The following is a 19,260-nucleotide window of genomic DNA, read 5'->3' as shown; positions in this document are numbered from 1 at the left end:
GAAGGCAAAGGAGGGAAACCACATCACATTAAATCATTGTTGGTCCTGGTTTCTGCTCACAGGATTTTATTTCCTAGTAAGGAGCTTATGTTTATCAGCCCTCTTCTCATCCCCACATCCCCAGCAGATGAATGCAGGTCTCTCTTTCTCATATATCTCAATGTTTACATCTCACATCAGTTGGGTGTTTTGATAGGGATATCTGCTGGATGCCTCTAAGGTAACCAAAGACTTGAGGTTACTATGGCCATATGCCTGTCGGGACCAAGTAATCCAGCATTCACCTGACTGATGCTTGCTCCGCACAGACTAGGAAATGAGAACAGATCCTAGTAGTGTGTACCAGTTGCAGCCACCACGCTGCTGTGAGGAATTGTGAACACTCTGACCTAAGGCTTCTTATCCCCATCCAATTTTACTCTTGGGATGGTGCTGAGAATTTAGCCATTTCCCTGCCTCTTACCCAGTGTTGGGACATTAAGTTGGGGGAGCTCCCTCTTCTAAGTAGCAGGGCTCTTAGCCAGAATTGTCCTATTTCCTGCCATGTCTAGTGTGGGTTTCCCCCCTTCAACCACTGTTTGGGACTAAAAGGATTGGATACTTAATTTGAGGGAGAGTGAAGTGACTTACTTTGGAGTGGTGGAAATTTCCTTTTTCAGCCTAACTCCCTCATTCTGTCTTTCATAATGAAGAGACTTAGGTTGTCGTCAGAAACTTCACACCGCTGTCTTCTGTGTTATTCAACGTGAATTTGAAAGAAATAATTTTTCAGACCTCCAGAAGAACAAGCTATGTCTTTGGAATTCAAGCAAGAATTTCTCCTCACTGGTTAATATGCCCCCATAAAAAGCAGAAGCATTCAAGACTGTAATTTGGTCCATAAAAGTCATGTGAATCAGCTACTTAAGGAGTGGGTGGTATGGGAACATAGAGACACACACTGAGCCAGGCGGGGTAATTAGAGATAGAATAGAGAAACACAGGGCAGAAAAGTGTGCCTTGGTACTGGACGAGGCATATTTTCCCCTATATATGCTCCCCAGCTTTAGTGACTTAATGTGTCTGGAATGCAGGCAGTTTAGGGCAAGGGGTGTGGAACAGCTTCCAACCTGAAAAGCCTGCTAACCTTACCCAAAGAGAAGAAAGTCTAGTGATACATTATGCAAATGAACCCTCAGAAGCTCCTATAGGTGCTGGCCTTTCTGAACCACAGCAATCTTCCAGATACACAGGAGAAGGAGGAATTGTAAAATATGGTGGCGGGGCAGAGAAAGTGCCCCCTGGCCTTTTCTTTAATTGACTGCTCTCTTTTTAGTCTATGATATCTTAAAGTAACTTGTGTCTGGGTAAGTCTTAGTGGAAGAAGAGGCAGAAATGGGGCCACTAAATGGGTCTTGGAAGAGGAAGGCAGAACCATGAAGTTTGGGGAAATGAGATAGGCCATTGTAATAACAGCTATTCTCATGTTATTAGAAATTTGGTAGGCTAAGTATAGGCTAATGAACTTGTTAAGAAAATGCATTAAGCTAACAGTTGTTAATTCATTTGCTCCACAAATGCTTCAAAAACTCAGGGCATAGAACTATGAGGCACTGTAGGAGAATTAATAATTGATATTTATGAGCACTTACTGTATGTCTGGCACAGTGCTTTTATGTGCATTGTTTCATTCAGTCTGCAGAATAACCCTTATGAGGTAGGTAACCCAACTCTTGTGAGGTAAGGTTATAATCCCCCATTTTACAGATGAAGGTACTGAGGCACAGAAAAGTGAAGTGACCTGCCCAGGGTCAGAGCTAATATAAAGCCAGAACTCAGTCTTAGACACTCTGGCTCCAGAGTTTACCCTCTTAATCAGGACACAAGCCTCTAAGTCTTCGTAGATCCTTTGTGAAATTATTTTAATATATTAGTGGTTTCAGGGATATTTTCTGGACTATGGCTGGGACCACATTAAGCATTGTTTCTCACAAACACTCCTTATCAAGGGGCAACCCTCAGTTCACGAGAAAGAGAGAGAGAGAGAGAGAGAGAGAGCGAGAGAGAGAGAGAGAAGGGTCATGTACTAAAAGGCCTGGGATGAGAACTGAGTGTGTTCACATGTACTTGTAGGTTGGTACTAGGAGCGGAGGTTTGGTGGGGGAGGATGGGGAAGGGACTCATTTCCCATTCTAGTTTCAGGATTTTGTCTCCTATATGTTTTTAAACACATACCTTCCAGACCCTGGTCATGGGAATAAAACCGGAGGGCGTGTTTCCTACTCAGGTTTGTATGAATTCTTCCCCTGAGAAACAGGCAGTCAGAGCATGGCAGTGCTGAAGCCCATTCTCTTATACTTCTTGCCAACACTGCCCTTGCTCCCACTGAGAAGCTGATTCCTATTCTGGAACACACCATAGGAGGTGGTCAGTGGAGAATACTGCACTCCCCCAGCTATAATAGTCCTGAGAACCTAAATCAACCTTCAGAGCCCTTCCAGCTTGCTGCCTCACACCTGCATCTCACAATGTCATGCTCCTTTTCATTACAGAGTTGATTGCTACTTCCCAGGGTGGGGACAGGGTGGGCAGCTGTAGGGCAGGGTCCTTACCAGGACATTTCATCTAGACCCATGGGGCTCTGTCTCTGAGAAGTCCTTTAGTACAAAATCAGTCGACTCCAGACCCTCCAAAATCTTTACCTACCCATGAGTCGAGACCCTCGTTCTCTGAGGCTTTGCTATTGGGCCTTATTACTATCTTCAGGGGGCACAAAGACCCACAATCTTATGCCTTTCCTACCAAAGGACTGGCACCATCAGTCACACACTTTAGACCTTAGAGCCTCCAGGGCCCACCATGAAAGTATGTTATCAGTCTTGGCAACAGAGGAAATACCATGTGAAACTGGGAAGCAGCAAGGCCAACCTGTGTGACAGGAGAGAACTAAGTTGAAAATAATACTTTTCTGTGTGTGAGTAGCACTGTATAATAGTAAATGCACTTTTACATACATTAGCTTTGTGAATATTGTATCATTGTTAGGACAAGCCCTCTGAGTTGTACACATGGATTTGCGTTGTTCTAACCTTCAATTCATGAAAGTTATTAAAACTCTTACTGGTGCCAGAAAAACCTGTGTGGATATCTCAAAGTACTTTATAGATGCTGAATGACTCAAAAGTGAATCCCAAATATCAAATGTAAATGATGTTGGAGATAAACAGGCACTTTCATACATGACTGGTATGAGAATAAAATATTGGCACAAATTTTTGGAAGGTAGTTTGTTAGTATTTGTCAAAATTAAGTGGGCATACTTTTTGTCTCAGAATTTTAACTTCTAGGAATTTTTCTATGAGAACATAGCCATGATTGTGCAAAGAGATGTTCATTTCCATACTCTAATGGTGTAACAACTTAAAGTTCCATCTATAGGGAAATGAGTAAATTCTGGCAATTCCATAATTGGAATACTGTCCATCCATTAAGAATGGAATAGAGGTATGCAGCATGTGCTGAATGAAAAGACTGGTGAGAAAAGCAAGTTGAAGAACAAAATGGGTAGGATGAGTTTATGAAGAATTATTCAAAATTTGGAACAAGGGTGTGATAAGAATAATAATGCACCTGCCCCCAAGATCTCCATGCCGTAATCCTTAGAACCTGTGAATATGTTATGCTACATGGCAAGGGGGAATAAAGTGGGAAAGTGGGATGGCTAATCAGTTGACCTTGATATAGGGAGATTACCCTGGATTACCCAGGCATGCTAAATGTAATCGTGAAAATCCTTACAAGAGAGAAGGTGATGGGAAGGCCAGGACAGATATGCTTAAAGATGTTACACTGTTGGCCTTAAAGACAGAGGAAGGGTCCACAACCGAGAAATGGAGCTCTAGAAGCTCTGAAAAGCAGGCAAATAATTCTCCCATAGTCTCCAGAACCACCAGGGCCCTGCTGACACCTTAATTTCAGTCCTGTGAAGCTGGTCTTGGACTTCCGACCTCTAGAACTGTAAGAAAATAAATGTGTTTCTTAAGCTACCCAGTTTGTGAAAATTTATTACAGCAGCACTAGGAAACTAATACAAAGGGGAAGGACGGTTCCTTGATGCCCTGATGTCACTTTAAGTGCATTTGCTAACAGGCCTGAGAGTCAGCTGATTCTCGGTCTGGAGAACTGTAGTTTAGCAAAACTGATTGGGGTCCAGTCATTTTACGGTTTTGTAAAACTGATAAGATGCAGGGATATTTTATATCTGCTTAAAGAAGACACCATGATTTCCATTCTTATTGCCCTATGGCACATTAAGCAGCTTTGATTCTAACTTAGCAATACTATTTTAGCATTCCTTTGTTTTTTAACTGACTATATATAAAATACCAGTTTTCATATCCTCTTTTGAGTTAACTCTGTCATCATTCTGGTTTCCTCCTTCACGAGTTAAAATTAAACTTCGACAACATGCTCACTATTGGTATGAAACCTAAAAAAATTGTGGTGGCAGGGAAAGCTGGAGGAAGATGCTCCAAACTCTACAGCAGTTCTGTTTGGGGGAAGCGGAGGGCGGAGGGCGTTACTGAGGATTCCTTCTGTGTTAAGTAGTTTGTAATGTTTATGTTTTCTATAGTATATAAGTTTTCTGTGGTATTTATAATCAGAAAAATGCATTACTTTAAAAAGGAAATGTAAGAAATGAGTCACACACAGTGTCTGCTCTCAAGTTTAAGATCTGGTTGGAGAGAGAGATACTGCATACAACTAACTCAACATACAAGGCAAAGTGTAATAGATGCCCTTGAAGGAAGTGGGCTATTATCTATTGAGTGTTTATGAGTTACTGAGGTCCGTGTGGGATCATTTACATCATTTCCCCACCACAATGATCCTCTAAGGTAGATGCTAGCTTTCTCCATTTTTCAGATGCTGAAGGTGAAGCTGAGAGTGAGTTGCCCATGGTCACTTAACAAGTAAGGGAAAGAACCAGAATTTAAAAATCTGGCCTTTCTGATTCCTAAGCTCATATTCTTCCCTTTCTATTACACTGCCTCCCATAGAAGTTGGGTCCCATAGGCTGGACTAGGTAGCACTGAAGTCAGTGGGTGTTTTAGACTCGTCATTGGCTCATTAAATAGGGCAGGTGTATCCACAGAACACAGAAGGGAACAGGCAAAGGGCCCTGTCTCTTAGATTTACCCACATTAGCGTATGGCTTAGCCTGCTCTCTGTGGTTCCCTGCCCTCCATGTGCTCATCATATTCTTGGCTTTGGGCTCCAGTCCCTCCTTGATTTCCTGACCCTTTGGCTCTCTGCTTCTCTAGTTTACCAATCTCTGCCTGCCTCACTTGACTCTCCAATTTGCTCTTCCCTGTTGGATCAGCTCATTTGCCAATAAGGCATTCCTCCTGCCAGCCTCAACCCCAGGTACCTACATGTGCCAGGCAATCTCCCTTGTCTTCCAGCCTGGAGAGTGGGACTGAACAGGCATAGCCAAGTTAGTAAACTAGACCATCCCTGGGAATAGTATGCAAGAATTATGTGCTTAGGGGGCCAAGCCAGGAATTCAGCACCAAAGCAGAAAACCAGGAACTTATTTAGTTGAGAATGAAGTAGAAGCTGGGGTTTGAAGGATAGGGAGGTGAAAACAGACAAGTCTGAAATCTACTGGTGTAGCCTGGCTGAAAAGCAGTAGGGAGGTGGCTATCAAGACAGGAATGGAAGGAAGGAATGCAAGTGCTTAGTGCTAAGTGAATGCTTCTGAATGAGGTTTGGGGTTTTATTGCCTAATCATTGGAGCCTGCTTTTGCTTGGGCTTTCCCTATAATGCCTAGCAGTGTCAGGCAATGGGGTATAAGCAGAGTGCTGTGGAATCATTGAGGAAAGATTCAGTTCTGATTCAGGAGCTGAGAGGTCGCCAGAGGATGTGAGATTTGAACTAAATCTTGAAGGGTAAGTAGGGTTGCCACTGGTGGTGGGTGTGGGTGCATTTTAGCTGAGAGAACATTACAGGCAAAGACACAGAGGTATCAATGTCCATGACATATGTGTTCACTGAACAGCAACTCATATAGGGGTGAAGCTCTGAGAAATGAGGTTAGAACGGTAGACTGGAACATGAGGGAACCTTGGAGGGCCTTACATGTATTGGCTAAGAATCCTGAATTTGAGCCTGTAAGCAATGGGAAATCATTGAAGGCTCTAAAAATCATTATACAGAAAAATTGATGTTCTGGGGTAATGTACAGTTCTATAAATTTTAACAGGTGTAAAGATGTGTGTAACCACCACTAAATTGGGACACAGAACAGTTCTAATACCCCATAGAATTCCCTCATACCACCCCTTTATAGTCGCACACTCCCCCAACCCATAACCCCTGGCAACCACTGATCTGTTTTCTGTCCCTGTAGTTTCATCTTTTTGAGAATGTCATATAAATGGAATCATACAGTACATAGTCTCTTGCCTTGAAGGTTTTTGAGCAGAGGAGTGACATAGGACTATTTCAGGAAGATGACTTCGTGTTTGTGTGAAGGATGGATTAGATGAGGGTAAAACTAGAAACCAGGAGACCAGCTGCCACACTTCAAACCAGAGATGACCATTCCTTTGGCACATTTGGTTACATACTCATTAAAGGGCTGATTATAGCTAATGAGACAGTTGTGGGAAGAAAAACTAAACTAGGTCATGTTTACATATATGTGAAGTTTTGATATACTTAAGTATGATTACCCAAAAGATATAATAGTACACATAGGAAAAACAGCAACAAAAAAACCAGGCCACAAAAGGACACATAAAGTATAGCCCAAATTTCGTTTTGATGTGTGTGTGTGTGTATGTGTGTGTATATGCAATACATATATATATTCATAGAAAAATGGAAGGTATATAAATATACACTAAGATCTTAATTATTTCTGTATGGTGAGATTAGAAGTGATAATTTTCTTCTTTATGAGCTACATTTTCAAAAGCCCTGTTTCCTCTCCTGTCCCCCCTCTCCCACCCTGACATCATGAAAATAGGTAGCTTATGTTTAGTTCTTTTGTTCCTTTGTCCTACTTGGTATAATCCTAGGCATATGGTAGACATGATAAATTTTAACTAGTTATTATTTCTGTGTTAATAAAAGAGAGCTGATGTACTGTAATGAAGTGGCTTTGCCAGGATCACACAGCTAATTAAGGGCAAATCAGAATGGAATCTAGTGCTCATATTCCTAGACCAGAATTTTAAAAAACTTTTTATTATAAAAATGCTCAGACATACATAAGAGAGAATAATATGATGTATTCCTAGGTACCATCACCCAGCTTCAACAGTTATCATTTTGCCATTCTTATTTCATCTGGCCTCTAATCATTTTCTTCTTTTCATCTGGTTGGAGGATATTAAAGAAAATTTCACAGTAATTACTTTAGTATGCAACCTATAACTGATAAGGATGTTAGGAAATATACATAACCACTATGTCATCATCACATTCAACAAAATTAACAGTAATTCCTTAATTTTCAGTCCATATTCACATTTATTCAATGTCTTTTTACAGTTGGTTTGTTCGGAGCGGGATCCAAACAAGATCCACCCATTGCACTTGATTAACAGGTGTCTTAAGTCTCTCTTATGTCATAATAGCCCATCTTCCCTTTTTAAAGTCACCGATTGGTTGAAGAAACTGGCTCTTGTTTTCTGTAGACTATCCTGCACTCTGCATTTGGCCAATTGCTTCCTTATATTATTTAATTTGCTCCTCTGTTCCCTATGGACCAATAGATAGATCTAGAGGTTTGATTAGATTCTGTGGCAATTTTTAGACAAGGATACCTGATAGATGATGCTATTTATTTCATATTGCATCATATTATGAGGTGCATTATGTCTGTATATCACATTTTGATTTTGATTGATGCTAAGATTGATCAGTGGGTTCAGATGATGCCAGCTTATGGCCCATTATAAAGATCTCCATCACCCTGTAACTAGTAATTGTTGCCTACATCTGTTATTTCATTACGGAATTGCAAAATAGTGATTTTTTAAAAAATACAAACATTTCTTCTGCATTTATTAGCTGGAATATTTCTATAAATAAGAACCTCATTAGCTGTATTGCTCTGGGGCACAGTTTATATAGGACAGGCAGGATAAATGCTTCAATTTTTCTCTTTATCATTTTTATGAATAAGAAGTAGATACCTTAGCAATCTCCAGTGGTGCTAAACAAAGGTACTTTTGCTTTCAGCATCATTATGAATTTATGCATTTTTATTTGTTTGATGTGCTTCAATACAGTGCAGTCATTCTTTAAGAAAATTATTATTTTATGTTAATTTTAAATTTACAGAAAAATTGCAGGGGTAATACAGAGAGTTCTCACATACCCTTCCTCAATTTCCTCTATTCTTAACAACCTACATTACTATGGTACATTTGTCACAACTAAGAAATCAATATTGGTACATTTTTATTAACTAAATTCCATAGTTTTTTCAGGTTTTACTGGTTTTTCCCTAATGCCCCTTCTCTGTCCCAGGATCCCATCTAAGGTACCATGTTACATTTAACTGCCATGTCTCCTTAGCCTCCTTTGGTCTGTGACAGTTTCCCAGACTTACTTGTTGTTGATGACCTAGACAGTTCTGAGAAGTACTGGTCAGGCATTTTGTAGAATGTCTCTCAATTGGTATTTGTATGTTTTTCCCATGATTAGACCCAGGTAATGTGTTCTTGGGAGGAAGACTACAGAGGCTAATTGCCCTTCTCATCACATTGTATCAAGGTTGCATGCTATCAACATGACTTAACACTACTGATGTTAACCTTGATCACCTAGCTGGGATAGTTAGTATCTGTAAGGTTTTCCTCTGCTGTAAAATTACTCTCCCCCATTCCATACTCTAGGCTTTGGACCCAACTCACTAAAAGAACCTGATATTCAAGGGGTGGAGAGTTAAGTTTCACCTACTTGAGGAGGCAGTATCTACATAAATTGTTTGAAATTCTTCTGTATGGGAAATTTGCGTATTCTCTCCTACTTATTTATTTTGTTCAATCACTTATTTATATCATGATATTTATTCTATACTTTGGGCTAATCCAACTATTTTATTCATTCATTCATAAATTCATTTATTCATGGTGCCTTGTTATAATCTGGTGATAGTGGAAATCTAGGTTACCACTCAGCTTTTGCTGGCATGGGTCTGGTGGGAACACAAATTTTCTGTAGTTTTTGGCTCGAATAATTATTGTCTAAAGTTTCTTCACTTGCTAGGCTGTCCCTTTGTTAGTGCATTGGATAAAGACAGCAGGCTTTTGTTGGGGCTCTTTTTTTTTTTGTCCGCACCCATTGGCATTTTCAAATTGCTGGCTTCTTCAGTTCAAAGTCAAGGATATATGAGGCAGAAAGAAAACTCAGACACTTTCTACCATGTAGTACCTTGGATCCTGAGGTCTCTTGCCTGCCTTATCTCCACCTTTCAGAGGCTCCTTTGTCTGTTTATGCCCAAAGTTCTTAGCTGTACTTATTGGGAGAAACAGGAAAAAGTATGTCTACTTTTTCTAATTAGATGAAGTCTAATACTTCTTCCTAGAAACAGAATTCCAGCAATTGACTTTTGTATATTGACCTGATATCCTGCAATCTCACTAAAATCACTTACTAGTTTCTGGAGTTTTTGTGGAACCTTGGGGTTTTCTACATGGTTTTATTTCTTCCATTCCAATTAGTGTACTTTAAAAAATTTTATACATCTTTATATATTTTAATTATTTAAATGCCATATCACTGAAAATTTCTTACCTTTCATTTATTTATTCTTTTGACTTTCCTATGATATCCCTTGCCATAGGCAAAAAATGCTGAATTTTTTTAAATTAATAAGCTTTATTTTTAGACCTGTTTTAGGTCACAGCAAAATTGAACAGAAAGTAGAGTCCCCATATACCCCTGTCCCTTCCCACATACAACCTCCTCCGTCATCAACATCCCACACCAGAATAACATATTTGTTATAATCTATGAACCTACATTGATACACAGTTATCACTGAAAGACCATAGTTTTACACTAGGGTTCATTCTTGCTGTTTTACATTCTATGCACTTTGACAAAGGTGTAATGACATGTATCTATCATTCTAGTATCATACAGAATCATCATTTCAGTGCCTTAAAAATCCTTTGAACTCTGCCTATTCATCCCTCCCTCCCCTTAACCCTTGGCAACCACCCATCTTTTTACTGTCTCCATAGTTTTGCCTCTTCCTGAATGACATATAGTTCAGATTGACTTCTTTCACTTAGTAACATGCATTTAATTTTCCTCCATGCTTTTCATGGCTTGATAGCTCAATTATTTTTAGCTATCATGATTATATATATAGTCATATAAAATGAAATAATATTCCACTGTCTGGATGTACCACACTTTGTTTAACTACTTACTTACTAAAGGATATCTTTGTTGTGCCAAGTTTTGGTAATTATGAATAAAGCTACTATAAACATCCATGTACTGGTTTTTATGTGGACATAAGTTTTCAGTTCACTTGGGTATATACCAAGGAGAGTGATTGCCCATTCATGCAGTAAGAATATGTTTAGTTTTATAAGAAACCATCAAACTGTCTTCCAAGGTGGCTGTATCATTTTGCATTCCTACCAGCAGTGGATGACAGTTCCTGTTGCTCCACATCCTTACCAGCATTTGATGTTGTTAGTGTTCTGGATTTTGGCCATTCTAATAGATGTGTGTAGTATCTCACAAAATACTTTTTCCATCTTTTTTATTTTGACCTATGTGTGTCTTCTAATTTCAATTTAGTTAGTTATCTTGGGGATTACAATTATCACCTTAACTTTATAACAAGCAAGTTTGAATTAATACTAGTTTCAAAAGTATACTAAAACTGCTCCTTTATAACCCCATCCTTCCCCCTTTATGATGTTATTGTCACAAATTATGTCTCTATACATCATGTTCCCATTAATGTAGATTTATAATTATTGTTTGATGCACTTTTTAAATTTTGGTATCATTAATATACAATCACATGAGCAATTGTGGTTACTAGATTCCCCCCATTATCAAGTCCCCACCACATACCCCATTACAGTCACTGTCCATCAGCGTAGGAAGATGCTATAGAGTCACTACTTATCTTCTCTGTGCTATAGTACCTTCACCATGCCCCCCCATTTTACATGTGCAAATTGTAATGCCCCTTATTCCCCTTCTCCCTCCTTTCCCACCCACCCTTCCCATTCCCTTTCCCTTTGGTAGCTGTTAGTCCATTCTTGGGTTCTGTGAGTCTGCTGCTGTTTTGGTCCTTCAGTTTTTGCTTTGTTCTTATGCTCCACAGATGAGTGACATCATTTGGTACTTGTCTTTCTCCACCTGACTTATTTCACTGAGCATAATACCCTCTAGCTCCATCCATGTTGTTGCAAAAGGTAGGATTTGTTTTCTTCTTATGGCTGAATAATATCCATTGTATATATGTACCACATCTTCTTTATCCATTCATCTACTGATGGGCACTTAGGTTGCTTCCTAATTTCTTGGCTATTGTAAATGTGCTGCTATAAACATAGGGGTGCATATGTCTTTTTGAAACTGGGCTCCTGCATTCTTAGGGTAAATTTCTAGGAGTGAAATTCCTGGGTCAAGTGGTATTTCTATTTTTAGTTTTTTGAGGAACCTCCAATCTGCTTTCCACAATGGTTGAACTAGTTTACATTCCCACCAGCAATGTAGAAGGGTTCCCCTTTCTCCACATCCTCGCCAACATTTCTTGTTGTTTGTCTTTTTTCAGAAGGTGGCCATCCTAACTGGTGTGAGGTGATATCTCATTGTGGGTTTAATTTGCATTTCCCTGATAATTAGCAATGTGGAGCATCTTTTCATGTGCCTGTTGGCCATCTGAATTTCTTCTTTGGAGAAGTATCTGTTAGATCCTCTGCCCATTTTTAAATCAAGTTATTTTCTTTTTGTTTGTTGAGGTGCGTGAGCTCTTTGTACATTTTGGATGTCAACCCTTATCAGATCTGTCATTTATGAATATATTCTCCCATTCTGTAGGATGCCTTTTTGTTCTACTGATGGTGTTCTTTGTTGTACAGAAGCTTTTAGTTTGATATAGTCCCACTTGTTCATTTTTTATTTTGTTTCCCTTGCCCGAGGAGATGCATTCAGGAAAAAGTTGCTCATGTTTATATTCAAGACATTTTTGACTATGTTTTCTTCTAAGAGTTTTGTGGTTTCATGACTTACATTCAGGTCTTTGATCCATTTTGAGTTTACTTTTGTGTATGGGGTTAGACAATAATCCAGTTTCACTCTCTTGTATGTAGCTGTCCAGTTTTGCCATGTTTGATGCATTTTTATTTTAAATCATATAGGAGTTTTATAGTTTCAGGTATTAATTTAGGTGTCTAATCCATTTTGATTTTATTTCTCTATATGGTGTAAGAAAGTGGTCCAGCTCTATTCTTTTGCGTGTACTATCTAGTTTTCCCAGCACCATTTATTGAAGATACTGTCTTTTCCCCATTGTATATGCTTGCCTCCTTTGTCATAGATTAGTTGACCATATAATCATGGGTTTATTTCTGGGGTCTCTATTCTCTTTCATTGATCTATGAGGCAAAATACTCTCTTCAGTTGCAAAGACCTTATCTTCAAATATGGTTACATTCTGAGCTGGGTGTTGAGGCTTTAACATATGAATTTGGATGGGAACATAATTCAGCGCATAAAACTACCTGTTGCTCTCTTCCTCTCCTTCCATGATTTCCATTACGCATGTTGTTGGTATACTTGATGATATTCTGCAAGTCTCTTAGGTTCTGTTCATTTTTCTTCATTCTTTTTTCTTTCTCAGACTGGATAATTTTAATTGTCTCATCTTCATGTTCGCTCATTTTTTCTTCTGTGCTCAAGTCACTTGTTAAAAACCCCTAGTGAATTTTTCTGTTCAGTTATTTTATTCTTCAGCTCCAGAATATCTGTTTGGTTCTTTTTTATTATTTCTATCTTTTTATTTTATATTCCTTATTTGGTGAGACATTGTTCTGATTTCCTTTAGCTTTTTATGCATGGTGTCCTTTAGCTCTTTAAATATATTTAAGATACCTGATTTAAAGTCTTTATCTAATAAATCCACTGCCCAGGCTTTCTCAGGAGCAGTGCCTGTTCACTTCTTTTTTCCTATATGTGGGCCACACTTTCTTGCTTCTTTGCATGCTTCATAATTTTTTGTTGAAAACTAGATATTGGAATGTGTACTTTGAATACAAGTTGGAATTTATTCTGGAAGTCAGATCCTTCTCTCTTCCCAGAATTTGATGCTGCTTGTTGTGGATTATTGCTGTTAGTTCATTTAGTAACTTCTCTAAACTATTTATTTAAAGCCTTTATTCTTTTTCTTGTGTGGCTACTGAAGTCTGTGTTCCATAAGCTTTAGTCATCAGCCAGTGTTTTAACAGAGCTTGCCTTTAAATGCCTGGAATGAAAAAAGGAAGGAAAGAAAAAGTAAGTAATACTCTGCTAAACGTTGTAAACTGGCTTTCTTTTAGGATAGTCCTTCACTATTTAGCTAGGCTGTTTACAACTATGCATCACCCTTCACTTCCTGCTTGTGTGGAGTCTGAAGATCAGCCATTGGTGACAGCTTAGGATCCTCACAGATCTTTTCAGAGCATGTGTTCAGTCTTGGTCATAATGCACAGCTTTCTTGTTTCCTTCGTATACACAGCCCTTTTAAAAGCCCCTATTCCCCCAAGTATCTCCTTTCCCAGCCTCTTTCCTCCCATGTTTTTCAATCTGTTTATTGCTTGTTTGATATCCCTTGCCACCAACACCTCCGCCTTGAAATGCTTTTGGCAAAAACCACCAAAGAAGCTACCTCAGCCCTTGAAACACTTGAAATGGGGCAAAACAAGGAAGCCCTCCTGATGGCCTTCCTTCAGGGGACCACTGGACAGGCCAAAGTACACATTTGCCATGATTTAAGACTAAGTCCTCAGTGTTTCCTCTGGCGCCAGCAGCCTGCCCCAGGAGTAGGCGTGGCCATCTTCACAGCTGCTGCGACTCTGGTGAGTGAAGGATGACAGCAAGCAGGCAATTTAAGGGGCTACGATCCTCTCCTACTGCAATGCAGCTGCCTCTGTCTTCATCACGCTTTTCCTTGGTTAATATATGATTTGACTAGATTCCAGAGTTCCTGGAACGTTGAACTCTGGCTGTTTTCCAGGTCATTGGGTGCTTTTGCTGAAGGACAGAGCCTCAGAATTACCTGTTTTGCCATTTTCAGTCATCTTGGTTTTAGTTTTGATACGGATAGCAGTTCCGCTGCCAAGCTCTTCACAGGCCTGAGCTAAGACTAGATGCCCCTTCCTGTCTTTGTAGGCACAGCCTCTCCCATCACTGGCCTGTGGAATCCCCTTTAGAATGGTTCATCGTCCTTTTGACAGAATTCCAGTAATCTGTGGTAGCTTCCTGGCATTCTGGACAAGATATCTCAGGCTCATCTTCTACATTTACTGACTCAGACCTGGATGACCATTTCTCCAAAGGACTCTGGTTCCTTCTGGTGGGAAATGGAATTTAAAGAGCAAACCCTGGCTGTTTGTTAAGGGTTATGGGTTGCTGTTGATTTGCCATTGAGTCTAGGCTTTTCAGTGAAAAGGGCAATAAAACATTTTTATAAGTGAAAAATATCATGAGTTCATAATGATATTTTCAATTAAAATGTAGTAGTAAGAGGTTGTATCTAACTTTTTTATTTTGTACTTAGATATTTTTTCTTTGGCCCTGAAAATCCTGGTTTTTAACCACATTAAACCCATACTTCTAAAGAACCAATAATCATGTTAAGACAATAAGGCCAGTATTACTATTTATAGTACAAATACTGAAAACAGTTTAATATTTCTTTATGGTTCATGTTGTCCTTTGACCATGTATCAGTAAGGATCTACAGCCAAAGTGCTGTGTTTTAAAGTCACTTGAAGTTATTCCCTTCTTTGTATAATTTTGCTACCAACCTGATACATAGTGAGGTTCATTTATTTCAGTTTGTTTTCTGTTTTTTTAATTTTTATTTTTATTTTGGTATCATTAATCTACAGTTACATGAAGAACATTATGTTTACTAGACTCCCCCCATCACCAAGTCCCCCCCACAAACCCCATTACAGTCACTGTCCATCAGTGTAGTAAGATGCTGCAGAATCACTACTTGTCTTCTCTGTGTTGCACAGCCCTCCCTGTGCCCACCAACACACATTATACATGCTGATCATATTGCCCTCTTTCTATCCCCCCCACCCCCTTATCCCTCCCTTCCCACCCATCCTCCCCAGTCTCATTCCCTTAGGTAACTGTTAGTCCATTGTTGGGTTCTGTGATTCTGCTGCTGTTTTGTTCCTTCAGTTTTTCTTTGCTCTTATACTCCACATATGAGTGAAACCATTTGGTACTTGTCTTTCTTGGCCTGGGTTATTTCACTGAGCATAATATCCTCAAGCTCCATCCATGTTGTTGCAAATGGTAGGATTTATTTTCTTCTTATGGTGGAATAATATTCCATTGTGTATATGAACCACCTCTTCTTTATCCATTCATCTACTGATGGACACTTAGGTTGCTTCCATTTCTTGGCTATTGTAAATAGTGCTGCGATAAACATAGGGGTGCATCTGTCTTTTTCAAACTGGGCTGCTGCATTCTTAGGGTAAATTCCTAGGAATGGAATTCCTGGGTCAAATGGTATTTCTATTTTCAGTTGTTTTTTTCTTCATTTTTATTAAGATATCACTGATAAACACTTTTTTGAAGGTTTCACATGAAAAACATTGTGGTTACTACATTTACCCATATTATCAAGTTCCCTCCCCATACCCCAATGCAGTCACTGTCCATCAGCATAGCAAGATGCCACAGCGTCACTTGTCTTTGATAGAATGTAATTTAAACCATTTATCTCTAAGCTTTGGCCAAACTTGAGTCCACCGCAGTAGTACAGTATCAGATTTATTCTCTAGGAGAACATGAGTTTTGACATGTATTATATTTTTTATTCCATCATATTTCTGAAGTCTACACTGAGAATAGAAAGTAGGCTCTTAAAAAGCCAGTAAAAAGAACTGGCTAGGGTACGGAGGAGATAGGTAAAAAATCTATTATGTGTTAGTCAATTTAATTTCCCACTAATAAAATTGCTAATTTAGTGTGGTCTCATGCCTGAAGTGCTGAGGTACCCTTTGAAATGACTCTTGACATGATCAATGTTTCTGCTTAGGGGATACTTCTGGGAACACGTTTCATGACAAGTTTATTGTTTCCTTTTTGGCTTGGCTCCCAAATTTACCCAGCATTCATCTTCTCATCATCAGATTAAAGCCTTTATTTTATCCTCTCTGTAGAAATTTTACATCTTGGTGGATCATTTAATCTTGATCAGCATAATAAAAGACCTAGGAATACTTTATGTTTGTGTAGGAAGTCTCCTTAAACTTGTTAATTCATAAGTAATGCGCTTTGGGGAAGTCAGTTTACCTTTGTTACAGTTTTACAGTACAGAAATCTTGTTTTGCTGTAATTCTGTAAAGTTTTATGGCATAATCGTCTGTTAGCTTCCTTCTAAACCACTATTATTAGTTACCTTTAATTTTTTTTTTTGTAGATAATTATTTTTTTATTGAAGGGTAGTTGACACACAGTATTACATTACATTAGTTTCAGGTGTACAACATAGTGATTCAACATTTATATACATGACAATTCTAAGTACCAGCTATCACCATACCAACCTGTTACAATATCTTGACTATATTCATTACATCCTGGTTACTTATTATTTTACCATTGGAAGTGTATACTTTTTTTTTTGTGAGGGCATCTCTCATATTTATTGATCAAATGGTTAACAACAATAAAATTCTGTATAGGGGAGTCAATGCTCAATGCACAATCATTAATACACCCCAAGCCTAATTTTCATCAGTCTTCAATCTTCCGAAGCATAACGAACAAGTTCTTACATGGAGAACAAATTCTTACATAGTGAATAAGTTACATGGTGAACAGTACAAGGGCAGTCATCACAGAAGCTTTTGGTTTTGCTCATGCATTATGAACTATAAACAGTCAGTTCAAATATGAATACTCATTTGATTTTTATACTTGATTTATATGTGGATACCACATTTCCCTCTTTATTATTATTATTTTTAATAAAATGCTGAAGTGGTAGGTAGATACAAGATAAAGGTAGAAAACATAGTTTAGTGTTGTAAGAGAGCAAATGTAGATGATCAGGTGTGTGCCTGTAGACTATGTGTTAATCCAAGCTAGACAAGGGCAATAAAACATCCACGTATGCAGAAGATTTCTCTCAGAACGGGGGGTGAGGTTCTAAGCCTCACCTCTGTTGATCCCCAATTTCTCACCTGATGACCCCCCTGGGACTGTGCCTGTCTTAGGTTGTTCCTCCCTTGAGGAATCTTACCCGTCTCTGGCTAACCAGTCATCTTCCGGGACCATACAGGGAAATGTAAAGTTGGTAAGTGAGAGAGAAGCCTTATTGTTTGAAATGGTTAGCTTTTTATTTCTTTGCATATTTATGCCCTGTAGCTTCTATGCCCAGCATTTGTCTTGAGGTATCTTTACCACTTGGAAGAATTATGATACTCGGTAAATTTGATATGAGGCACGAATTCTACTTAAGGGTTGTAATTAGGAAGGAAGAAGAAAAGCTATAGAAGTAGCAGGCGGCAGAAAACATGGGAAGATTGATTATTTCTTTGACATATCTTCTTGTAGAGTAACTTCAGCATGTATAGGTTTTAAGCTACTACTTAAATTGCGCACACACATTAACATAATAGGAGTATAGTTACATAACCAAAGCATACCTGTAATTACCAGCCATCTCCAGTGAAACCAAGAAAACCAGTTAGGCACCTTAGGCATTTGTGAAAACTTCTCTATGATATGGTGGATATTGTCCAACTGAACTTGAACAGTCTGAGAGAAATCAGACAAATTAAAACAACCCATTCCTGGGGAATGTTCACATCCCTTATGTTCTTTTAACAGTAAATAGTCTGTAGTTGTAAGATTTTGGAGCGCTACAATTTGCACTTCTCCTAATTCTTGATTGAGTTCTAACAGTATAGATCCAGTCAAATTTGTTGTTTTACTGTATGCACAGGCCAGCTTAGATATCTCCTTCCTCATTCCCATGGCAAGTCCAGGAACTGGTGGGATGAGTGCATCTACAGCTGTAGCAGTGCGTGGATCTTTGTTGGGGTTTTTTGATGATCATCTTCTGGCATGAGTCTTCCAGAGAGTGCAGATGTTGGAAGTTCTTTTTCATATCGTATCTTAGTTCATTTTCGGGGTAGCCCAATTAGGCTTTGATCCTCTGTATAAACACAAACAGACCCTTTGCCTACACTTTTATATGCCCTTTATACTCTTGTGTAGAACTAATTGGAGGTTACCACACAGGAACTGCGCTTTTTTTTTTTTGGTATCACTAATCTACACTTACATGACCAATATTATGTTTACTAGGCTCTCCCCTATACCAGGTCCCCCCTATAAACCCCTTTACAGTCATTGTCCATCAGCATAGCAAAATGTTGTAGAATCACTACTTGCCTTCTCTGTGTTCTACAGCTCTCCCTTTTCTCCTACCCCCCCATGCATGCTAATCTTAATACCCCCCTACTTCTCCCCCACCTTATCCCTCCCTACCCACCCATCCTCCCCAGTCCCTTTCCCTTTGGTACCTGTTAGTCCATTCTTGAGTTCTGTGATTCTGCTGCTGTTTTGTTCTTTCAGTTTTTCCTTTGTTCTTATACTCCACAGATAAGTGAAATCATTTGGTATTTCTCTTTCTCTGCTTGGCTTGTTTCACTGAGTATAATACCCTCCAGCTCCATCCATGTTGCTGCAAATGGTTGGATTTGCCCTTTTCTTATGGCTGAGTAGTATTCCATTGGGTATATATACCACATCTTCTTTATCCATTCATCTATTGATAGACATTTAGGTTGCTTCCAATTCTTGGCTATTGTAAATAGTGCTGCGATAAACATAGGGGTGCACTGATCTTTCTTATACTTGATTGCCGCATTCTTAGGGTAAATTCCTAGGAGTGCAATTCCTGGGTCAAATGGTAGGTCTGTTTTGAGCATTTTGATGTACCTCCATACTGCTTTCCACAATGGTTGAACTAACTTAACATTCCCACCAGC

This window comes from Manis pentadactyla, chromosome X (genome assembly GCF_030020395.1).
Source record: "Manis pentadactyla isolate mManPen7 chromosome X, mManPen7.hap1, whole genome shotgun sequence".
Taxonomy (NCBI): Eukaryota; Metazoa; Chordata; class Mammalia; order Pholidota; family Manidae; genus Manis; species Manis pentadactyla.
The sequence above is the reverse complement of the archived record's forward strand: the minus strand, read 5'-3'. Positions refer to the sequence as shown.